Source organism: Pteronotus mesoamericanus, unplaced genomic scaffold (assembly GCF_021234165.1).
Source record: "Pteronotus mesoamericanus isolate MK-2021 breed Mesoamerican mustached bat unplaced genomic scaffold, CSHL_Meso_final scaffold_54, whole genome shotgun sequence".
Classification (NCBI taxonomy): Eukaryota; Metazoa; Chordata; class Mammalia; order Chiroptera; family Mormoopidae; genus Pteronotus; species Pteronotus mesoamericanus.
The window spans coordinates 51,666,323-51,690,626 of record NW_026555321.1 but is presented as its reverse complement, the minus strand read 5'-3'; positions in this window follow the sequence as shown (position 1 = coordinate 51,690,626).

Genomic DNA, 24,304 nt, shown 5'->3' with positions numbered 1-24,304 from the left:
AAACAGACACATAGATGAATGACACAGAAATAAACCTATGCCCTTTTGATCAACTAATCAATAACAAAGGAGGCAAGAATATAAAATGGATTAACACAGTCTCTTCAACAAATAGTGTTTGGAAAACTGAACAGGCAATAAAACTAGACATTTAAACAATATAAAACTAGACAATAAAACAATAAAACTACACCACTTTCTTACACTATATACAAAAATCAACTTAAAATAGATGAAAGACAGATGTAAGACCTTAAACCATAAACCCCCTACAAGAAAGCATAGGTTGTAGACTCTCTTTGACATTGCTCATAGCAATATTTTTTAGATATGTCTACCCAGGCAAGGAAGACAAAGAAAAATAAGGATATGGAACTATGTCAAACTGAATAGCTTTGTAGAGCAAAGGAAACTATCAACAGAACAAAAAGACAACTTACTGAATGGAAGAAGGTATTCACTAGTGATATACCTAATAAGGAGTTAATATCAACAATATACAAGGAATTCATACAACTTAACACTGAAAATAATCTGATTTAAAAATGGACAGAGGACCTGAATAGATATTTCACCAAAGAGGACATAAAGATGGCCAATATGTAAGTGAAAAGATGCTCAATGTTACTAATAGTCAGAGAAATGCAAATTAAAATGATAATGAGATATCACCTCACACTTATCAGAATGTCTACCATCAATAAATCAACAACAATAATTGTTGGCAAAGATGTGGAGAAAAGGAACACCTTGTACACTGTTGGTGAGATTATAAAACAGTGCAGTCCATATGGAAAACATTGTGGAGTTTCCTCAAAAAATTTAGAATGAAACTATTGTAAATCACAACAATTCCACTTCTGGGTATTTATCCAAAGAGTTCCAAAGCACTAATTCAAAAAGATATATGCACCCTGATGTTCACTGTAGCATTATTTACAATAGCCAAGATATGGAAGCAACCTAAGTGTCCAACTATAGATGAATGGATAAAAAAAGAAGTACTACAATGGAATATTACTTGGCCATGAAAAGAATGAAATCATTTGTGACAACATGGATGACCTAGAGGGTTTTATGCTAAGTTAAATGAGACAGAGGAAGACAAATATTATATAATATCAGTTATGTGCAGAATGTAAAAAACAAAAACAAAACAGAAATAAACTTACTGATACAGAGACCGAATTGATAGTTGCCAGATGGGAGGGGGATTGGAAGAATGGGTGAAAAAAGTGAAAGGGGTTAATAATTACAATTGTCATCTATAAAATTAGTTATGGGGATGTGAAATATAGCATAAAGAATATAGTCAACAATATTGTAATAAATATGTATGGCATTTGGTGGGTACTCTTCTTACCGGGGTGATCACTTTGTAAAGTTATAATATAAATGCCTGATCACTGTGTCTTACACCTGTAACTAATATAATATTGTACATCAACTGTAATTCAAAAATAAATTCAAAAATAAAAAAATAAATTAGAACATACAACAGTGAGCATGTTTCTCCCTTTTCAATGATATTATAAGGGGGGAATGAACACCTTGGGATTCTTCCTCTTTTTCTTTTCTCATTTTCTTTTTCTTTCTTTCTTATTCTTATTTATTTATTTATTTATTTTTTGATCTTCAGACCCCCCTTAACCATCTCACTCTCTATGCCAAATTATGGATGGATGTAATCTGGGAACAGTGTCCGTAGCTTTCATGGAAATCTCAAAGGGTTCTTAGACATTTTCCCACAGCATGCACACACACATATGTGCATGTGTATGTGCACACAAAAATCCAAACTTAAAAAAATAAAAGCAGACAAGGGAAAATGAACAATCTTGCTAAAATAACTTTACTTTTACTTTTATCAAGCTGATCATAAGTGATCAGCTATTGACCTTCATTGTTTGTCCACTATATGGCATAGTATTTGTTCCATACCAAGTAATTTTTCTCAGTCTCTATTTCAGCAGAATGTTTCCACAGCAACCCCTGTGCATATTCATGTTTTAAAGGTAGTCAGTCTTACAAAATGCTTGAATATTCCTCTTTGCTTTGACCAACAGGTTTAGTTGGCTCATGTGCAGCAATTATATCAGGCTATCAGATCTATATTTCTGTGATCCAATTTAATTCTGAAACATAATAGTTTCCTTAACTTTATGGCCAACTTCCTGGAATATTTATATAATTATTCTGTGTCTTTTGTATTATTATAAGTTGCTTTAAATTACTATGCAAATCAAAATCATAAAGTAAAGCTCCTGGGAGAAAAGTTAAACCAGGGACAATTAAGTAACATTCCTATCACTTCTGTTCATGATCTTGCTTTATTTTGTCTTGTAGGATTTGTAAATAGCTACTTGACAGTATATTACATATCAATTTGTTTTTGTGTTTTGTCTGTCACCCCGATAGATGATGAATGGCATCAAAGCAGGGACACTAATATGTCCAGCGCCTAGGGCAAATGTAGCTCTAACATGACCTCAGTGGAGATTGTCTGAATGAACTTAATTATCTGAGTTCATAGAAAAGGTTAGTGAACAGCTATTTCCCTGAGTCCAACCTGCTAACTTGCTCTAATATGCAGTTTTTATTTGTCCTGATGAATTCTCCAAACTGTTCACACAGAATAATGTTTCAATCTTGCAATCTATTACATTTAGACAGAAATTTATTCTATATACATGAATGTTTCCTATTTAAATAACAATATAATTCTTATCACTTATTTTAAGTGATTTTAAAAGCAGGAAATCATTGGCTTTACAAAAATTTTATAATTGGAAATCTGGGTATACTTAGCAAAAGCTAATGGATATGTATTTATTTTTCTGTAGAACTGCTTTTCTATAGTGCCTTGAAAGGAACTCTTATTAAACTTTTAAAGATATTCAAAGCAAGCTTTCTTTTATGTTTCTAAAGAAAATTAACATACTGTTTGTAGCCTTATATCAAGTTCGGTTTCATTCCCCTTAAATCATCATTTATACACTCACAGTGTTCAGCAAAGAACAAAATATGTGTCCCATAGAATTTGTGGTTTGTTTTAAGGATTCATGAGAGTACAATTGAGAGCCATGAATTCATAACAAATTTAATCTACCCAGGGTAGCATGCCGTTCCATGCAGCTCCGCCTATTTCTCCTTTCCCTCAAGGAATGAAGAAAGGAAGTCATTTGCTCAAACATGAAATTCATGAAACACTTTAATTCTATGACAGCCATACACCAAGGACCAGAAAATCATTTCATCTCATAATATTTTAGAGACCGCAGGCAAATGTAAACAGTAGATGCTGTTACACATTAAGAATTCATTATGAGTACTAAAGAGCTAAACTGAAAATCTACTGATTTATTTGGAATTCCATGGGATTCTGGTAGGAGATTTATTAAATTATTTACCAAACTTCAACAGGAAAAACTGCCATTTATTGAATCTGAATATAACACTTAGGGGCTTATTTCTTTCACAACATGGTTTATATTTAGTGGTAAAATACATGATAAAACAACATCTAATGTCTACCATTAATTCACAAGTAGTGATCTATATTAATATAAGGCTGCATTGCTTCTATGAGCTGAATCACTGATGATTAAATATTCCTAGGATCTTGTAATAAGATTTACCTTCTGTCACTGAAACTTGTCTGTGTCCCAGAGACCAAAGTTTGCTATTTATACAGAGAGAACAATCCTCTGTCAACCATTACCTCCTGAGACAACTATTTACATAATTTCACTATAACTGGTTCCATATGATTTATCTTCCAAATTATATTTCAGAATATGTAGTACAAATGCTGGATATTATTCTTCTCTTAAGTGAATATGTTCTTGCCAAATATTTTTGTCCATAAATTACATATAATTTTATACATGTGTCTGTATAGACATTCAGATATTGTGTATATTTATACACAGACATTGTAAGCAATTATACACATGACAAAATAGAAACAAGAATTAAACCAGGTAACTCTACAAATAGTAGGAATTATATGGTAAGGATGGATTGAACAATACCAGTGGTGACACACAACCATCACAGAAAAAATAATTTGAAGGCATTGATGCAAGATTCCAGGTTGGTCAAAGTTCCCAAAAGGACAGATGACCAAACAAACATGACCTTGGATAAATCTGTTTCCCAGTGGATAAAGCTTCTTTGGTGATAATGGAGTACAATAAAGTGATGTTATCTAAGTAAGAATACCACTAATTTAAAGTAGGTTCTGACAGACTTGATAACAGGGGAGGTCAGAAGAGAGGGATAGGGAAAGGTTGGTCACAGAGAAACAGGGACAGCACAAGGGGACTGTATTTCTGTGGTGAAGCCTGGTTGTGTCAGGGTCCAGATAAGTGAGAAAAGGAGGTAAAAGAGTAAGAGAATGTGTGCGAAGGTCAGAGAGAGATTTGAAGATGCTACTTGGCTGGCCTTCAAGGTTGAGGAAGAGGGCCACAAGCCAAGGAATTCAGGCAGGCTCTAGAAGCTGCAAAGGAGAGAAATGAGTTCTCTTTTAAAGATCCAGAAATATTCTAGTCTCTCAGACACTTTGGTTTATAACCCAGCGAGATTTCTGGAGTACAGAATATAACAATCTTTATTGTTTTAAGTTATGAAGTTTGTGGTAATTTGTTATAATAACAACAGGTAACAATACACCCATTCTTACCAGGAGAAACCTCTTTACATGTGAATTTTCTAGAACTGTCTTATTTTTTACTCATTGGATTCAGTTAACTAGAAAAAGCTTTTTAGCTCAATAAACTTTCTTTATCTTTCATTCTTCTTTGCATCTCTCAGTTAGGATTGAGTGATTTATTTACTTGTGGAGGACACTTTTCAATTAGAAGGATCCAAAGCAGTCATTTTATTTCCAAATCAAATGTGACTGTTCAAATCATTAAGCCAAGAAGACCCCAAATTACTGTAGATAAATTATGAAACAGTTTAATAATAAAGGGAGGAGTTGATTTTTTTATTAAATTAAAAGCAATTAAATTACTTAATTTACTTTTACACAATTTTAAAGTTATTTTAATCCATTAATGTAGGGTCCATCAGGCTAAAGTTCTTGAGATTTGTTCGATAATTTAATGATTCCACTGGGAGATAAAAGTTAAATTCTGGGGTCTCTAATCAGAGAAGCAAAAAGTCATTTTCACAGTCTATTGCACATTCTGACTCTGTTCCTTAAATCAATTCACATGTCCCTCTGTTAATTCCTCATCCTGTATATTTATTCCCACTGAGATGAATAGATGATGGCTTTCCAGAATTGTCTGCCCAGGGCTCTACAGCCATGAAGTTTGAGCTGCTTTTTGTCCTTGTTGGCCTTATCAACAATGAAAGTCTAGATCTGTCAAATGCTTTCAACTCACCTTCATTCAAGACTGATCAGAGACTATCTGTTTGTATTCCCTTGTTTTGTCACTTTGCTTTAAAAACAAACAAAAATAACATGAAAAACAGCATAACAGAAGGTCAATGACACAAATTTTGTAATCAAACTGGAGTTTATACACTGGCTCTACATCTCTCTGACCTTGGACAACTAACGCAACCTCCTCAGTTCCCATATTCTCATCTTTGCAAGGGAAGAAGTGCAGTATTTATTTTAGTCACTTGTTATGAGGATTAAATGAGATACTCTCTTTAAAGCTTTTCCTTTGTCTTGCTAATATTGTTCAATAAAATTACACTATTACTCCTGCATTTCTAAAATAACTACTTGAATATAAAGCACATTCCTTAACTTCTTTGGGTGGAACTTTCTTCACCAGTTAAGTAGGGAATTTTATTATAATAATTAATCACTTTTCCTTTAGTAGTAAAATTCTACAATGTTAAGAACAACTGAAATATTAGAAATACAAACTGCATGGTTGTTAAAGTAGAGATCTTTAGGTAAAAGAATATGGAAGGGCAATAATGTATTTAGATGTGTTTCTACAACTGCTTTTTATTAAAATCACTCCAGAACGAATAATTAGGAGCCAAGTTTCTGGAGGAGTAAGTGAAGCTCCACTAACCTCTTCCCAGGACCAATCTGGAATTACAACTAAATTGTAGAGAAATCATCTTGAATAAACAACTTAACACTAGCTAGAGAGAAGCCTTATAACCACAAACAGAAGAAAACACTTCAACACAACATGACTGGTAGGGAGGGCAGACAAGATGCAAGAGGGCTGCTCGGGCTCCCCTAGATGGCAGCTGAAGTGCTGGAGGAAAATTTCAGCAGCCAGGGGGTTTCCCCTGAGAAGTGTGGGGTCTAAACCACAAGTTGTGCTCCCTATCCTATACCACCAGAGATGGAAAGGAACTCAGATAACATCCAGGTGTGAAAAGCAGCAGGGGGTTCTGTCACTTAGGGAGAGATGGCTGGACATGCAGAGATCCTTTTAAAGGGCCAAAGCTCAACATTTTGTTTGCAGCCTTGTACCCTGGATGCCAGCAAAGGGAGGGCAGAGTGGATTAGAGACACTTGAAGACTCTGGGGTTGGTGGTTCTGGGGAGAGAACTGAGGGAACAGCCACCAGAATCCATGTGCTGAGTCATCCCCTATACTGCAGGAGCCATTACTCTCAGGCAGAGAACTCCTTTCTGAATGACATCAGCCTGAGAGGAAGCAACAGCCCCACCTGAGGAATTATTCTGCCCCACCATGTGGTGCTTAAGCCTGACTACTTATTACTGATTGATTACATTAACAACTAAACATAGTAATGGCTGATTAGTTTAATATATAAGCTAGAAAATACAAAGAAGCAGCCAAAATGGAAAGATAAGAAATAGACCACAAATGAAAAGACAAGAGAATTTTTCAGAAGAATTAGATGAAATGCAAGTAAGCAATTTATCATATAGAGAATTTAGAGAAAGGATTATAAGGATACTCAACAGCATGAAAAAAGACATAGAAACCATAAAAAAGGATCAGTCAGAAATAAAGATTGCAATATCTGGGATAAATAATACACTAAAAGGAATAAACAGTAGGTTAGATGAAATAGAGGATTGAATCAGTGTTTTGGCAGACAAGGTAGAAAAAAACAATCAGGCAGAGCAGCCAAATAAATAAATAAATAAATAAATAAATAAATAAATAAAAAGATTTGAAAATGAGGAGAGCTTAAGAAACATCTTGGACAACATGAAGCATAACAACATCCACATTATGGGAAAGCCAGGAGAAGAGAGCGAGTGAGGGATGAAGAACCTACTTGAAGAAATAATAACCAAAAATGTCCCTAATTTGGTGAAGGAAAAAATCACACAAGTCCAAGAAGCTCAGAGTCCCAAACAACTTGGACCCAAAGAGGCCTACACCAAGACACATCATAATTAAAATGATAGGGCTTAAAGATTAGGAGAGAATCCTAATGACCACAAAAGAAAAGTAGGTAGTTACCTACAAGGGAGCACCAATTAGACTGTCTACTGGTTACTCAACAGAAACATTTAAGGCCAGAAGGGGGTGGCGTGAAATATTCAAGGTGATGAAAAGCAAGGACCTACAACCAAGGCTACTTTACCCAGCAAGGCTATCATTCAAAATTGAAGGAGAATAATTAGCTTCCCAGGTAAGGAAAAGCTAAAGGTGTTTGTTAACACCAAACCAATATTGTAACAAATGTTTAAGGTCTTGCTTTAAGAAGAAGAAGAAAATGAGAAAGGAAAAAAAAAAAGCGAGGAAAACAGTCTAACAATAAAATGGTACCATATAAATATCTATACATAATCACCTTAGTATAAATAGCTTAAATGCTCTAACCAAAAAACAAAGGGTAGCTGAATAGATAAGAAAACAAGACCCATATGTATATGCTGCCCCAAAGAGACCCATGTCAGATCGGCATATTTACACATACTAAAAGTAAAAGGTTGGAAAAAGATATTTCATGGAAATGGAAAAGAAAAAAAGCTGAAATAGCAGTACTTATATCTGACAAAATAGACATTAAAACCAATCTTATAGTAAGGGACAAAGAAGGACACTACATAATGATAAAGGGAACAATCCAACAAGAGTATATAATCCTAATGAACAATTATGCACCCCACATAAGAGCACCTAAATATGTAAAGCAAATCTTGATGCACAGTAAAAGAGAGACTGACAGAAATACAGTCATAGTTGAGGATTATTACACTCCATTGACTTCAATGGATAGATCTTCCAGGAAGAAAATCAACAAGGAGACAGGGGCCTTAAATGAAACCCTAGGTCAAATGAATTTAATTGATATCTTCAAAGCATTTCACCCCAAAATAGCATAATATACATACTATTCAAGTGTACATGGAATGTTTTCTAGGCTAGACCACATGCTAGGACTCAAAACAAATCTCAATAAATTTAAGAAGATTGAAATCACATCAAGCATCTTCTCTGACCACAATGCTATGAAACTAGAAATCAACCACAAGAAGAACACTGAAAAACACAAAATACAAAGGTATGGAAGCTAAAAAACATGTTATAAAACAATGAATGAGTCAACAAGGCAATCAAGAAAGAAGTCATAAGGTACCTTAGAACAAATGAAAATGAGGATGCAACAATCCAAAATCAGTGGGAAACTTGGAAAGCAATCCTAAGAAGAAAATTTAAAGCATTACAAGCCTATCTCAAAAGACAAGAAAAAGCTCAAGTAAACAATTTAACTTTACACTTAAAGGAACCTAAAAAGGAATACAAAATGGAGCCCAATGTAAGTAGAAGGGAGGAAATAATTAAGATCAGAGCAGAAATAAATGAAATAGTTTTAAAAAAATGATACAATCACCAATGAATCCAAGAGCTGGTTCTTTTTTTTTTCTTTTTCTTTTCATTTTTTTCCCAAGCATTTCTTTCTTTCTTTCTTTCTTTCTTTTTAAATACATTTGTCTCTGCCTCCCCCCCACCACTTTCCCTTGCCCCCTCCCTCCTCCCTGTCTCAGCTCTTCCCCTTTGGTTTTGTCCATGAGTCCTTGCTATATGTTCCTTGACTTTCCCCTTCCCTTCCCTTTCCCTGCCCGCCCCTCCCTCCTTCCCTCTTGTCTCTGTTGATTTCTTTTCCTTTCAGTGTTGCTGGTCATATTTTCCTTGCATCTTTGTATTGCTGGTTCTTTGGAAAGATAAATAAGATTGACAAACCTTTAACCAGAATCATTAAAAAAAAAGAGAGAAAGACCCAAATAAATAAAATCAGAAATAAAAGAGGAGAAATAGCAACTGACACTAAAGAAATGCAAAAGATTGTAAGAAAATATTATGAACAATTATATGGCAACAAACTGGTCAACCTGGACAAAATGGATAAATTCCTAGATATATACAATCTTCCAAAAATAAATCCAAAATAATCAGATAATCTGAATAGACAGATTACACCAAATAAAATTGAAGTAATCAAAAAAGTCCCATCAAACAAAAGCCCTGGTCTGAATGGCTTCACAGGTGAATTTTACCAAACATTCTAAGAACTAACACCTCTCATTCTCAAACTATTTCAAACAATTCAAGAGGAGGGAAAGCTCCCAAACTCATCTTATGAGGCTAACATTATTCTAATTCTAAAACCAGATAAGGGCACTACAAAGTAAGAAAATTATAGGCCAATATCACTGATAAACATATATGCTAAAATCCTCAACTAAATAATAGCAAACCAAATAAAACAATACATAAAAAAGATCATACACTATGACCAAATGGGACTACATGTGTTATCCTTAAGATGTGAAAAAAGACAGAAATATCCTCTTTCACCTCTCTTATTCAATATAGTATAGGAAGTCCTAACCACAACCATAAAAGAAGAAGAAATAAAATACACCCAAATTGAAAATGAAGAAGTAAAACTGTCATATTTGCAGATGACATGTTACTGTACATAGAGAATCCCCAAAATTCCACCAAAGAAGAACTACTAGAACTGATAAATGAATTCAGCAACGTTCAGGATACAAAATTAATATTCAGAAATCAGTTGCATTTTATATGCCAATAATGAACTAATAGAAAGGAAAATTAAGAAAACAATTTCATTCACAATTGCTTCAGAAAGATTAAAATACCTAGGAATAAACCTAACCACAGATGTGAGAGACCTGTACTTGGAAAATTACAAGACACTGAAGAAAGAAATTGAATAAGACACAAATAAGTCAAAGCACATACCATGTTCATGAATAGGATGAATATTAACATCATTAAACTCTCCTTACTTCCCAAAGCAATCTATAGAGTCAATGCAATTCCTGTCAAGATTCCAAAGACATATTCCACAAAACTAGAACAAATATTTCAAAAATTTATATGGAACCACAAAAGGCCCCACATAGTAACAGCAATCCTGAAAAAAAAAAGAACAAAGTTGAAGGTTGCACACCCTACCTAATATCAAACTATACTACAAGTCTATAGTATCAAACAGCCTGGTACTGGAATAAAAACAGACACATTGATCAATGGAACACAATAGAGAGCCCAGAAATAAACCCAACTTTATAGTCAACTAATATTTCACAGAGGAAGCAAGCACATACAATGAGCTAAAGATTGTTTATTGAATAAATGGTGTTGGGAAAATTGGACAGATACATGCAGAAAAATTAAACTAGACCACCTTCTTACACCACACACAAAAATAAATTCAAAATGAATCAAAGACTTAAGTGTTATACATGAAACCATACAAATCCTAGAAGAAAACATAGACAGCAAAATCTAAGACATTGCTCATAGCAATTTTTTATCAGATATATTTCTCCAGGCAAAGGAAAGAAAAGAAAAAACATACTAATGCAATTTCATCAAGCTAAAATATTTTGCACAGCAAAGGAAATCATCAACAAAATAAAAAGACTACCCACAGGACGGGAGGAAATATTTGCTGATACATCCGATAAGGGGTTAATGTCCAAAACTTATAAAGTACTTATAAAACTCAACACCAAAACACCAACAACTAAAAAATGGGCAAAGAACCCGAATAGACACTTTTCCAATGAGGACATACAGATGGCCAATAGACATAAGAAAAGATGTTCAACATCACTAATCATCAGAGAAAGGCAAATAAAAACCACAATGAGATACCATCTCACACCTGTCAGAATGGCCGTCATCAATAAATCAAAAAAAACAACAAATGCTGGAGAGGATGTGGAGAAGGGGGAACCCTTTTGCACTGTCAATGAGAATGCTGACTGGTTTAGCCACTGTGGAAAGCAGTATGGAGACACCTTAAAAAATTACAAATGGATCTGCCTTTTGACCCAGCAGTCCTACTTCTGGGAGTATATCTGAAGGAACCCAAAACACAAATTCACAAGAACCTTAGCACCCGTATATTCATTGCAGCATTATTTACAATTGCTGAGATATGGAAGCAGCCCAAGTATCCATCAATAGATGAATGGATAAAACAACTATGGGACATTTACACAATGGAATTCTACTAAGCCATAAAAAAGAAGAAAATTTTGCCCTTTGCAACAGTATGGATGGACCTGGAGAACAATATGCTGAGTGAAATAAGCCAGTCAGAGAAAGGTAAATATGATTCTACTCATATGTGGAATCTAACGAACAAACAGAACTGACAAGAAAAACAGACAGACTCATAGATGGAGAATAGATGATAGCTTGTTGAGAAAGGGAAGGTTACAGAGTGGAGGAATTGAGCAAAAAAGAAGAAGGACTCATGCACATGGGTAACAGGGTGTTAATTATTGGGGATGGGAGACATAAGGGAAATAAATGGTAATGGAAAAAATATAATGAAGATTATATATTAAAAGTAAAATAAAATCACTCCCATATTAGCTATGAAATTCTATTGTGGCATAGATTGTTTGAGAATATTAATCTATGATGTTTCTTCAATAAAAACATAATAAAATAAAAGATGGTGTTTATTGTTTATGGAAGACACTGTTTTAAGTGGTTTATATGTGTTAATTCATCTGATCCCTGACATACAGAGAGAGAGAATATGAGGAAGCTCAGGCAGAACTTCCCCAATGTAATTATTCAATAAAATTTTATTTCAAGTTTTGTCTTTGCAGGATAAAATATTGATTTGTGATCAAAATCTCTCTATATATGTTTTTTAAGAACACACTTGAAATTTTCATTTGAATATCACTTCAAATAACTAGGGAGGTTAATAAATTTTTAAGTAGCATAACAGAGTTTAGATTAAAGTATAGAGAGCCAAATATAGGCCACAACAGATGGCTATGCTAATATGAGGGTTACATACCGGCATAAAAGTTTCAATCATTTTAAAATTGAATGCAAGCTAACTAAAGAGTGAAATCAGAGAAATATACTTAATAAAAATGAAAATTCTATAACAGTATTGTGCAGTAAAAATACAATGTGAGGCATACATGGGCCACATTTTCTAGTAACAACATTAAAATAATTTTTTTAAAACAGGTGAAATTAATTATAATAATGTTAAATGCACTACATCTGAAATATTTTCATTTCAAAATGTAATTAATATTAATATTATTAATGAAATATTTTACATTTGTTTGGTCACACTTAGTCTTTGAAATCCAGTGTGTTTTTGATTTAAAGGACATCTCAGTTTAGACTATCTACATGTCACGTGCTCAACAGCTACATATAACTACATACAATATAGGTTTAGGTCTCTCCAAACTATGGCTAATGTCAAAGGTATAAAAACAGGTTGATCTATGAAAATTATATATTTACTCCTATTTTGAGATTTAAGAATTGTTTTAATAAGTTATCTCTAGTTTACATAAAAATCACTTCTTGTTACAGGGATAATTTGGGGCTTCACAAGCATTGGGATTGCACAGAGGAGAGGAAAGAACACTGGGCAGAGATGGAAGGCCTGGAGTCAAAGCTTGGCTTGGTAAAGTCATTTACAATTCATGCAGGTCATTCTCCTCATCTCTGAATCATCTCCTGTTACACATTATCTACTTCCCTGAATTATCTTGAGGACTATATAAAATAATTTAAGTGCACTTGTAGGGAATACTACAATATAAAGAATGGTAACTATGATTGTTGTTAAGATAGTGTTGGCAATGATGGTGATGATGGTGTCAGTATCATTGTTCTTTTAAACTATAACCTGCAGTAAATAATCCTTCCAAAGGAAAATAATTATAAAAAATAGAGCTTTACTAAAATCATTAAATTATTAAATAATTTAAACTAGAATTACTGACCAGTCATATAATTATTGAATTTGCTTAACAGTTGCCCTTATTTAATTTATTCACAAAAATTAAATCTTTAGTTCTAAAAATATGTCAAGAGATAAAGGAGGTAAGCATGAAGCACGTAATGGGAATGGTAAATTACATTTCCAGGAGCTATATGAAATGGAAGATTACTATAGGCAAGGGAAAAGTTATTTGGGCTATGTTATCATAATAAATATTATGTCAATATTTGTGTCAATAAAACAGATAAACTAGAGAAATGTTATATTTTACCAGGAAGCAAGAAATTTTAATAAACAGTTTAATTAATTAATAACTGGCAGCTGGATTTTTATCAAACAATTTATTCTAGACCTCTTTGGCGCAAACATCAAATCCTCTTGTAAGTAAGAGTATATAATTGCATGCTAGAAGTAGTTAACTAATTTTATGAAAAGCATGGATTTTAAGTTATAATTTGTATTTAGCCTTCATTTTTGGTGAGAGAGGTATGCTATATGCATAAAAGTCTGAATTAACTCACATTTTGATATGTTTTTTTTTCAAAAGCTTTCTATATATTAGTCAAGGTAAAGCAGAGAATATTTACTCTTATTTTAAATACAACAGTATATGATGAAGGTCTGTCCAGAAAGTATCCATCCGTGTGCTATGAAAAATAGAAACATTTATTGAAGAAGGTATAAGATACAAGAAACAGGGTACTTGGGAAAATGATGCTTCAGCCCCTTCAAAGTAGGTACCTTAGGTCCTCACAATTCTCCTAGCATCTCTTCAGGTTCAAAATACTCTGAAAAATCCTGTGTTGGAATAGCCATCAACTGCCTCATCGTATTTTACTGAAGCTCACTGATATTCTGAAATCTCTTCCCTTTTAAAGGTGATTTTAGTTTTGGGAAAAGTCAGAAGTCACAGAGCAACAACTCTTGGCTGTAGTGGGGCTGAGTCACCTGGGTCATTTGATGTTTTCCAAAAGTCTCTGCATAAGATACAATGCATGAGTGGGTACATTGTTCTGATGAAGCTACCAATCACCAGTTGTCCATAGCTGGGGCCTTTTTCATCATATTGCATCTCTCAACCAACAAAGTACATTGAGATAGTATTCCTTATTAATTGTTTGGCCTGAAGGGGGAGTATTGGTGATGGACAAACCCTTCTCGATAAAAAACACAGTTAATTGGTATCTCTCTTATGGCTAGTGATGCAAAGTATCCTTCCGTATGTCTCTGGGCCTTCTGTATAAGCTCCTTGGAGAAGTGTCTGTTCAGGTCCTTTGCCCATTTTTTAATTGGATTCTTTGTCTTCCTGGTATGGAGACATGTGAATTCTTTATATATTTTGGAGATCAAACGTTTGTCCAAGGTATCATTGCCAAATATATTTTCCCATACGGTTGGTTCCCTTTTCATTTTGCTGATGTTTTCTTTTGCCATGCAGAAGCTTCTTATTTTGATGAAGTTCCATTTGTTTATTCTTTCCTTTATGTCCCTTGCTCTAGGGGACATAGGTGGAAGTACTACTGCATGGGATATCTAAGATTTTCCTGCCTATGTTCTCCTCTAGGATTTTTATGGTGTTGCAACTTAAATTTAAATCTTCTATCCATCTTGAATTTATTATTGTATATAGTGTAAGTTGGTGGTCAATTTCTTTTTTTATTTTTTTGCATGTAGCTGTCCAGCTCTCCCAACACCATTTGTTGAAGAGGCTATTTTTATTCCATTTTATGCTTCTTTCTCTTTATCGAAGATTAATTGACCATAGAAATATGGGTTTATTTTTGGACTCTCTATTCTGTTCCATTGATCTATGTGTCTGCTCTTATGCTAGTACCAAACTGTTTTGACTACAGTAGCTTTGTAATATAATCTGATGTCAGGTATTGTGATCCTTCTTACTTTGCTCTTCTTTCTCAAAATTGCTGTGGCTAATCAGGGTCATTTATACTCCCATATAAATTTTTGAAATGTTTTTCCTATATCTGTGCAATATGTCATTGGTAGCTTAGTAGGAATTGCATTGAATCTATAAATTGTTTTGTGGGTGATGGACATTTGAGATACCATTTAATACTGGTCAGAATGGCCATCATAAACAAATCAACAAACAACAAGTGCTGGTGAAGAAGTGGAAAAAAAGGAACCCTAGTACTCTGCTGGTGGGAACACAGACTTGTGCAACCCTTGTGGAAAACAGTATGGGATTCTCTCAAAAAACTAAAAATGGAACTGCCTTTTGATGTGGCAATTCTACTGGTGGGATTATAGCCTGAGAACCCTGAAATACCAATTCAAAGGAACCTATGCACCTCAATGTTCTTAGCAGCACAATTTACAACAGCCAAGTGCTGGAAGCAACCTAAGTGCCCGTCAGTAAATGAGTGGATCAAAAAACTGTGGTACATTTACACAATGGAATACTACACTGCAGAAAGAGAAAGAAGGCGCTCCTACTCTTCACAACAGGATGGATGGAACTAGAATCATTATGATAAGTGAAATAAGCCAGGTGGTAAAAGATAAATACCATATGATATCACCTATAAATGGAACCTAATCAACAAAACAAACAAGCAAGCAAAATATAACCAGAGACATTGAAATATAGAAGAAACTGACAGTAACCAGAGGACAGGGGGTAGGGGAATAATAGGTAAAAAGAGGGGAAGGGGCACGTCAAGAAACATGTATAAAAGATCCATGGACAAAGCCAGAGGTGGGTAGAACTGAGGGTGAGAGGTGGGAGTGGGTGGGATGAGAGTAAGTGGTGGCAGGAAAATGGAGACAACTGTACTTGGACAACAATTCAAAAAACCCACAGTTAACATAGTTGATCTTGCTGCAACTTTGCCATGCCTTCTTTGGTCATAGAGAAGCAGGCAACTTCCATTACAATGACTGGGCCTTCATTTCTGGATTATAGCCATAGATCCACAGTTCATCCCTGGTTATGACTTCTTGAGGAAAACTGGTTCATTGGTCGTGGTTTGAATCTAGTCATTAGCAACTGCAGCACAATATCTCTTTTGCTCTGGTAGCAGAAGCTGTGGAACAAGTTTTGCCATGGCATGTTTCATGCCTAGATCCTGCATCAAAATCTCAGACACAGTAGTTTTGAGAGGCCCAAATCAACTTCTAGTTCTCATACTGTCAGTTGCCAGTCTTTGTTGATTGCAGCCCGTACATGTTCAACATTCTCAGGTGTTCTGCATGTTGCAGGCCTTCCAGAATATGGATCACTTTCCACAGATTCTTGACCACCTTTGAAGCATTTGTGCCACACTTTCATTTGTTCTGCACTCATTGCATTGTCCCCAAAAGCCTTCTGAATCATCCAAATAGCTTCTGCAGAGGAATGTTCAAGCTTAATGCAAAATTTTATGCAGATTCATTGCTCTACTCAATCACTTTGAATGCAACAGCTACACAGTACACGTGCTCACTCAACATTTTCTGCTGCCCCCACTGACTAGTACAGTGAAGTAAGTTGTCATTGTTCACACATGTGCATTCCAGTCCACTCTCCTTGGCTCCCAGATTACATCAATGTTGTGCAAACCATTCTCATTATATTAACAATGGCTGGGCTTTTTCCAGATAGACCTCATATATTAAGATTCTATATTGGAATAATAAACAGATAAAGGGTAATATCTCTAAGAATACAATGCATCCTTCATCCTCTTGTTTGGTTTAGTTAGAAGAGTTGATCTTGAAAGAAATGTTTTATCGAAACTCCAATATATAAAACAAAGTGACATTTTATTAGTGTAAGTTAATTTTATGTTCAAATTTATATTTTGTTATTAATGCCAATCAATAAAAAGACAGTTTGATCAATTAAAATATTGTATAAGATTATTATCAATCCTGGTATCTCATTCTCTGTGTACATATATATGTGAATAGCTACAAATACTAGGATAAACCCTATGAAATTCCTAATATTGACCAATTTTAACCAGCAAAAATGATATCATGTAGTTTAACTAATACTTATACTTGTGTTTGTTTGTGTTTCTTAATAATATATACACGTGATCTTTCCTTTTTCTTTAATTTACAGCATCCATAAATTAGAAATAGAAATATGGTGAAATTTGTTTCAAAGTCTAATCACTAAAAATATCAAGAATTTTCTCATACTTACATAAGAATAAGAGTCATACAACTAAAAATTAGTGTTTTATGGAAGGTTCTGACTCTCATTAAAGAAGAAAACTATAAAGCAGGGGTCCTCAAGGGGCTGCACAGCAGGTGAGCAAAGTGAAACTTCATCTGTATTTACAGCTGTTCCCTGTGCTCACATTACTGCCTGAGCTCCTCCTGCTGTTAGATCAGCAATGGCATTAAATTCTCACAGGAGCACAAACCCTACTGTGAACTTAGTATTCAAGGGATCTAGATTGTGTGCTCCTTATGAGAATCTGATGCCTGATTATCTGAGGGGAGCTAAGGCAGTCATTCTAGCATTGGGGAATGGCTGCAAATACCAATTATCATTAGTAGAGAGATTTGACTGCATGGAGACCATAATAAATCAATTTCTTGCAGGCTCATATGAAAACCCTACAAGTGAGTGGCAAGTGACAATTAAGCTGCATCTAGTAGCAGGCTTTAGAGTGGCAAGTGAGCTTATGTACTTCAATTGTACAGCTGCATGTGGTAGCAGGCTTTAAGTCAGAATTTGACACTTATTTTAATCTACATATGGCCTGCCCATTATTTGATTTACCACTTTCTTCCACTCCCCTTTCCCACACAGTACACTTGTCTCAATCACTGTTTTGGTAAGCCCACATGCTAACCCTAGCCAAAATGAGTAAAAAACTAATGTCACTGGAGAGCTTCTTTGAAAAGGGGGAAAAGCCTAATGATGAGACAGAAGACGCTAAGACTGCCCCAAAAAAGAAAGCTGTATTTAAAAGAAAATACCATGTATACTTAAATTATGGGTTTATTGCAACCAGTGATTCATATTCTCCAAGCATGCTTTGTATAATATGTGGTGACTGGCTATCCAATGAAACAATGAAACCATCAAAAACTGCTTTGCCACATGGAAACCAAGCATCCTGCATTAAAAAACAAACCTCTGCATTTTTTCAAAAGAAAAAAATGTGAACACAAAGAACAGAAGCAATTGTTGAAGGCCATCACTTCATCAAATGTGTCTGCACTGAGAGCATCATTCTTAGTGGCTAACTGCATTGTTAAAACTAAGAAGCCCTTTACTATTGGGGAAGAGCTGATCCTGCCTGTTGCTAAGGACATTTGTCACTTTTAGATAAGACTGCAGTTCAAAGGGTGGCATGTTCCTCTTTTGGCTAGCACTATAACTAGACAAATTGATGAAATAGCAGAGGCTATTGAGGCACAATTGTTAGAGAGGATTAAGGAGTCACAGTGGTATGCAATCCAGGTCGACGAGTCCACCAATGTTGACAACAAGGCAACGATGCTTGTTTTTCACAATATATTGTTCAGGAGGATGTGCATGAGGATATGTTATGTGCACTTGTGTTGCCTTCCAACACCGCAGCTGCAGAACTATTCAATCCTTTTAATAATTACATATCAGGAAAACTGAATTGGTCATTTTTTGTCAGCATAAACATGGGCAGAGCAGCTGCCATGACTGGATGGCTTTCTGGTTTCACTGCTTGGGTCAGAGGTCACTTCTGAATGTGAATTTACGTACTGTGTCACCCAGAGAGAAATGCTGGCTAGCCAAAAAATGTCACCTGAACTTAACGATTTTGCAGGAAGTGATTTAAATTATCATCCACATTAAAGTACATGCCCTTAGCTCACATCTGTTCACACACCTCTGTGAGGAGATGGATGCAGAGCACTCATGTCTTCTTTTATACACAGAAGTGGGATGGCTTTCTAAAGGTAGATTACTGGCCAGAGTTTTTGAGTTACAAGAAACTCTCCAGAGATTTCTTCTAGAAAAACAGTCACCACTTGCAGCACATTTCAGTGACACAGAATGGATTGCATAACTTGCTTACTTGTGTGACATATTCAACCTGCTCTATGAACTCAATCTGTCACTTCAGGGGAGAACAACGATGTGTTCCAGTCAGCAGGTAAAGTGGCTGCATTCAAGGCCAAACTAGAATCACAGGGGTGATGAGTGAATATTGGAATTTTTGACATGTTTCAAAAGTTAGCAGAGATTTTGAAAGAGACCAGGGCCTTCTTTCTCCCAGCTGGTGCATGATCACCTATCTCAGCTTTCAAAAGAATTTGAGCCTTACTTCCCTACCACAAAGACCCTAAAACTGGGAAGGAATACATCTGCAACCCATTTGTGAATAAGCCAGGTGAATCGACTTTGTCTGTGTTAGATAAGGATCAACTGCTTGAGATTGCAAATGACCTTACAAGCATGTTTGAAACAACTTAGAATCTCCATACATTCTGGATTTAAGAAAAGGCAGAATATCTGTGATCACCACAAAAACACTGAAAATCTACTGTATTTCCAGTATTCTATCTTTGTGAAGTAGGGTTTTCTGCAGCAACAACAACCAAAATGAGATTATGAGGTAGAGCAGACATAAGTAACACACCTTGGGTGTCACTGTCTCCCATCATCCCCAGATGGGACCTTCTAGTTGCAGGAAAACAAACTCAGGGTGCCTACTGAATTGTATAATTATTTCATTATATATTACAATTATATATTTCTATTACAATAATAATAGAAATAAAGTGCACAATAAATATAATGCCTTTGACTCATCCCAAAACCATCACCCCCCACACACACAGTCCATGGAAAAAGTTGTCTTCCATGAAACCAGTCCCTGGTGCCAAAAAAGTTGGGGACAGCTGCTCTAAGGGTTGTACATCAAATAGAAAGAAAATTATATATGAAAAGACTGAGTTGCAACAAAAAATATGAGAAAAGACACTGGCAAGTATATGGGTAAATAGAAAAATACTAATAATATAAAATTGTCTAATTTGGGAGGAATTAAAACTAAATTGCTGGATAATAATATTTAAGTTGAGAGAAGATGATCTACGTGAACAGCTATAAGGTTCTATATGATTCTGCAGTATAATAAAAATATTGATTAACTTCAGATGTCATTAAGATAGGTATGTATGTTATAATAGCTTACTAAAATAATATACATATGAAATAGAATTTCAAAACAAATAAAATGGAATGAGGAAAAAATTCCTTATGAATCTAAAATAAGAGAAGGAAAAAAGATAGAAAGAAAGAAGAGAAAGAAAGAAGAAAAAGATAAAAAGGAAAGAAAGGAGAAAAAAGCAAGACCTACAACACATAAATAAGATGACAGCAATAAGTGAAAGTATATTACAAATCATATGAACATAAATGGGTTAAACTCTAATGAGCTCTCTATTCTAGTTTTACAAAATTGTCCTACTGGTTTATAAAAATCCAACAACTATCTGTTATGATAGGAGCTATATCTAATTTAAAGACTTAAGGGGGTTGAAAGACAAAGGATATATCAGGCAAACAATAACTGAAAGAAAATAGGTAGAGATATAATAATATTAGACAAAATAGAACTTAAGATGAAAATAATTCATACAAATAGTAATAGTATATATAATACTACTAGTAATAATAATAGCAATTTAACACACTAAGAAGTTCTACAACTCTAAACTTGTGAAAACCTAAAAACATAGTTTCAAATCCATAAAGTAAAAATTGACAACTACAAAATGAAAAATAAGCACGTTTGTGATTTAGTAGGGAGATAGAAAATTTAAACAATATAATTAGCAAGTTTTGATCTAATATCCCCAATGTCTTCATAATCTTGAATTTTCTTCCCTACTTTCCAGAGTAAAGAGGAAACCCACAGCCCAGTGCCCCACTTCCCTGAATGCATCCAACCTTCTGTTTACATAGACTGAGGAAGCGCGGCAATGATCAAGGCACAATCACGACTTAACAAGCCTCATGCGGATACCCCTGGCTGGCTCTTTTTTTACTTCCCCAATTCCATGACAATAATTAAAGCCCAATTCCACAATTTATCATGCTTAAAACAATTGCTGAAACCACCCCAAACAGAACAGTGCCAGTACATATAGCAGAGATCCTTGTCATCACTCTGTGTGCTATTCTGTTCTTAGGAGAACTATGCCAGTGATGTCTCTGGCATTTCAGAGGTGGCTCTCACCTGCCTTGTTTTAAATAAGCAGGCAAAAGTATTTCTGAATTTTAATCCAATGGCACTGTGCACAGTTAAACAATCCCAAATCATTAAAATATTCTCAAATTTTCAAATAATGCATATGTATAGAAATAAGGTGTATATACTGGGGGTTGGGGTGACATTTCAAAATCTACACAAAAGGAGTATGTTAACCTGGTCACAAAGATTGATGTTAGAAATTTTAATGTGTTCAAAACTTGTTCACAGATATTATGAGAATGTATGTTGAATTTTATATTTTTTAATCCACGCCTAAGGATATGTTTATTGATTTGAGAGAGAGAAAGAGAGAGAGGAAGGGAGAGAGAAAGAGAAACATCAATTGCTTGTCTCCTGTATATACCCCAGACCAGGGATCAAACCCAAAACCTAGATTTGTCCCTTGACCAGGAATTGAACCTGAAAACTTTTGATGTACAGGATGATGCTCCAACCAACTGAGCCACTTAGCCAGGGAAGGTTTTACTAATTTTTTAAGTATTAAATGTATAGTTCAAAATAAAATCAGAATCAAATGTACTAAGAAGCCATGAAAGGTTATCAGCAGACCACAGTTAAAATCACCAGTCTGACGCAGAGGATCATGTAGCACTATGGCTATTTAGACACACAGAGGAAGCAAAATACTCTAACATTGGGTATTTCCTATTAATGTTAGCCATTGTCGGCCATACTGTTACCACCAAGTATATAATCCATTTTCTTGGCACACTCTGACAAATAACCAACACACATATACACTCATGGACATCATGCATGACCTGAAGTGGTTAAGTACAGAATGTGGATAGTAGAAGTTTCTGCCAAAATCTATTCATTGAATGGTTTATTAATTCAACTAATGCTTTTAAAGTTTCTACCAAATGTCAGGCCTTATAACAGATACCAGAAATGTGACACTGACCATCATAAACAAGATTGGTGCTGCCATGGAGTTTGCATCTTAATTTGGGATGCAGGCAAAATCAAGAAAAGAATAAATGAATGAGATGGTTTCAAAGAATGCTGAATTCCTTGACAAAAATAAAACAAGATTATGTGCTAAATGTAATTTTGCAACTTTAGTACTACTGATACATTGTGCCAGAAAATTCTTTATTATGGAGGCTGTGTTATGCATTGTAGGATGCCTAGTAACATCCCTAGCTTCCAAGCACTATATTCTAAGAGCACCTTCTCAGTTATGACAATATGTCTCCAGATATTGAAAAATATCCCCTGCAGGGGAAGGGTTAAATCAACCTAGTTGAGAACTGCTATGCAAGAGTGATCAGAATGACAGGATGAAAATTTGGGGGGTTGTCTTGTATTTATTGGATATTCAGGAAAGACCTATTTGGGAGCTTAAAAATGAAAGAAAATAAAGCCAACCAGGAAATATTTTTGTTGAAAGCTTCCCAGGCAGAGTTGAACAGTAAGTACTAAGGCAATAAGGTGATAATAAACTTGGAGTCCTAAAGGAACAAACAGAAGGCCTGTGTGACTCAAGTACAGAAGTAAGAGACAGTATCAGAGAGCAGACAAAAACCAATGATAAGATCACATAAGCCTTATAGTCCATAGTAGAAAGGTCAGTTGGGTGTTTGTTTGTTTGTTTGTTTTTCCAGTGTTATAAAAACTTTTAGTAAAGGAGAGAGTTTCTGTTTAGTTATGAAGGACAAAATGTTTCTAGCAAGACATTTAAAGGTGGATAGGCCTAAATTTTTATAGACCGAAATGAAGACAGGAGTATTCCTGGTATAGATAGGGGATTATAGGTGAAAAAACCTGGCTGGAGTGGGTCAAGGAATGCACAGGAGTAGATTTCCAGAATAATCAGAAATTTAGATTCTAATGCAGGAAGAAGGGACTTTTGAGGGACATCTTTTCCACCAGCCACCACTGGGATGACAACTCAGAGGAACTCTCTCTCAAGGAGAATGTGTTCTAGGCAACAGATTGGCAGCAGCTGTGAGCTGTGGGACCCACTGCATATGTATGGACTCTGGCTCAGCCCCAAACATGCTCCATTAGGGAGAGTGGCTTGAAGCCAAGTGCAAGGTGAGCTACCCAACAGAAGCCGGAGACCAACAACGCAGGGACAGGTGACTACCAGCACCAAGATATCAATGGCTTGATTCTAAAATATTCTTGTTAGAATTTTACAAAGTCAACAATTTGAGATCATTGGAGACAAGGATACCTTGAACTCTTTATTCCAACTTCCTCATTCTTGTATTTTTGTAACCATTTTATAAGTATTGACATGTACAAGGCATTGTCCTAAGTGTTTTTGCATTCCCTTTATCCAATCTTCTGAACAGTCCTATGAGATATATTATCTTACTTTCAGCATTTTATTTTTTATAAAAAAAAAAAAAAAAAAAATAAATAAAAAAAAAATTTAAAATAAAAAAAAAAAGAAAGGAACAAAAAAAAAAAAAAAAAAAAAAAAAGGAAAAAGAAAAGGGAGGGAAAAAAAAAAAAAAAAAAAAAAAAAAAAAAAAGAAAAAAGGGGAAGGGGGGGGGGGGAAGTAAAAATAAAAGAAAAGGGGGGAAGAAAAAGGGGGAAAAGAAAAAAAAAAAAAAAAAAAAAAAAAAAAAAGAAAAAAAAAAAGAAGGAAAAAAAAAAAAAAAAAAAAAAAAAAAAAAAAAAAAAAAAAAAAAAAAAAAAAAGAAGGGGAAGGAAGGAAGGAAGGGAAAGGGAAGGGAAGAAGAAAAAGAAAAAAAGGAAAGAGGGAGGGGGGGAAACAGTATTTGAAAAAAAAAATTTATTTTTTTTTAAAAAAGAAAAGAATAAAATAGGTATTTTATTAATAAAAAAAAAAAAAAAAAAAAAAAAATTAAAAAAAAAAAAAAAAAAAAAAAAAAAAAAAGAAG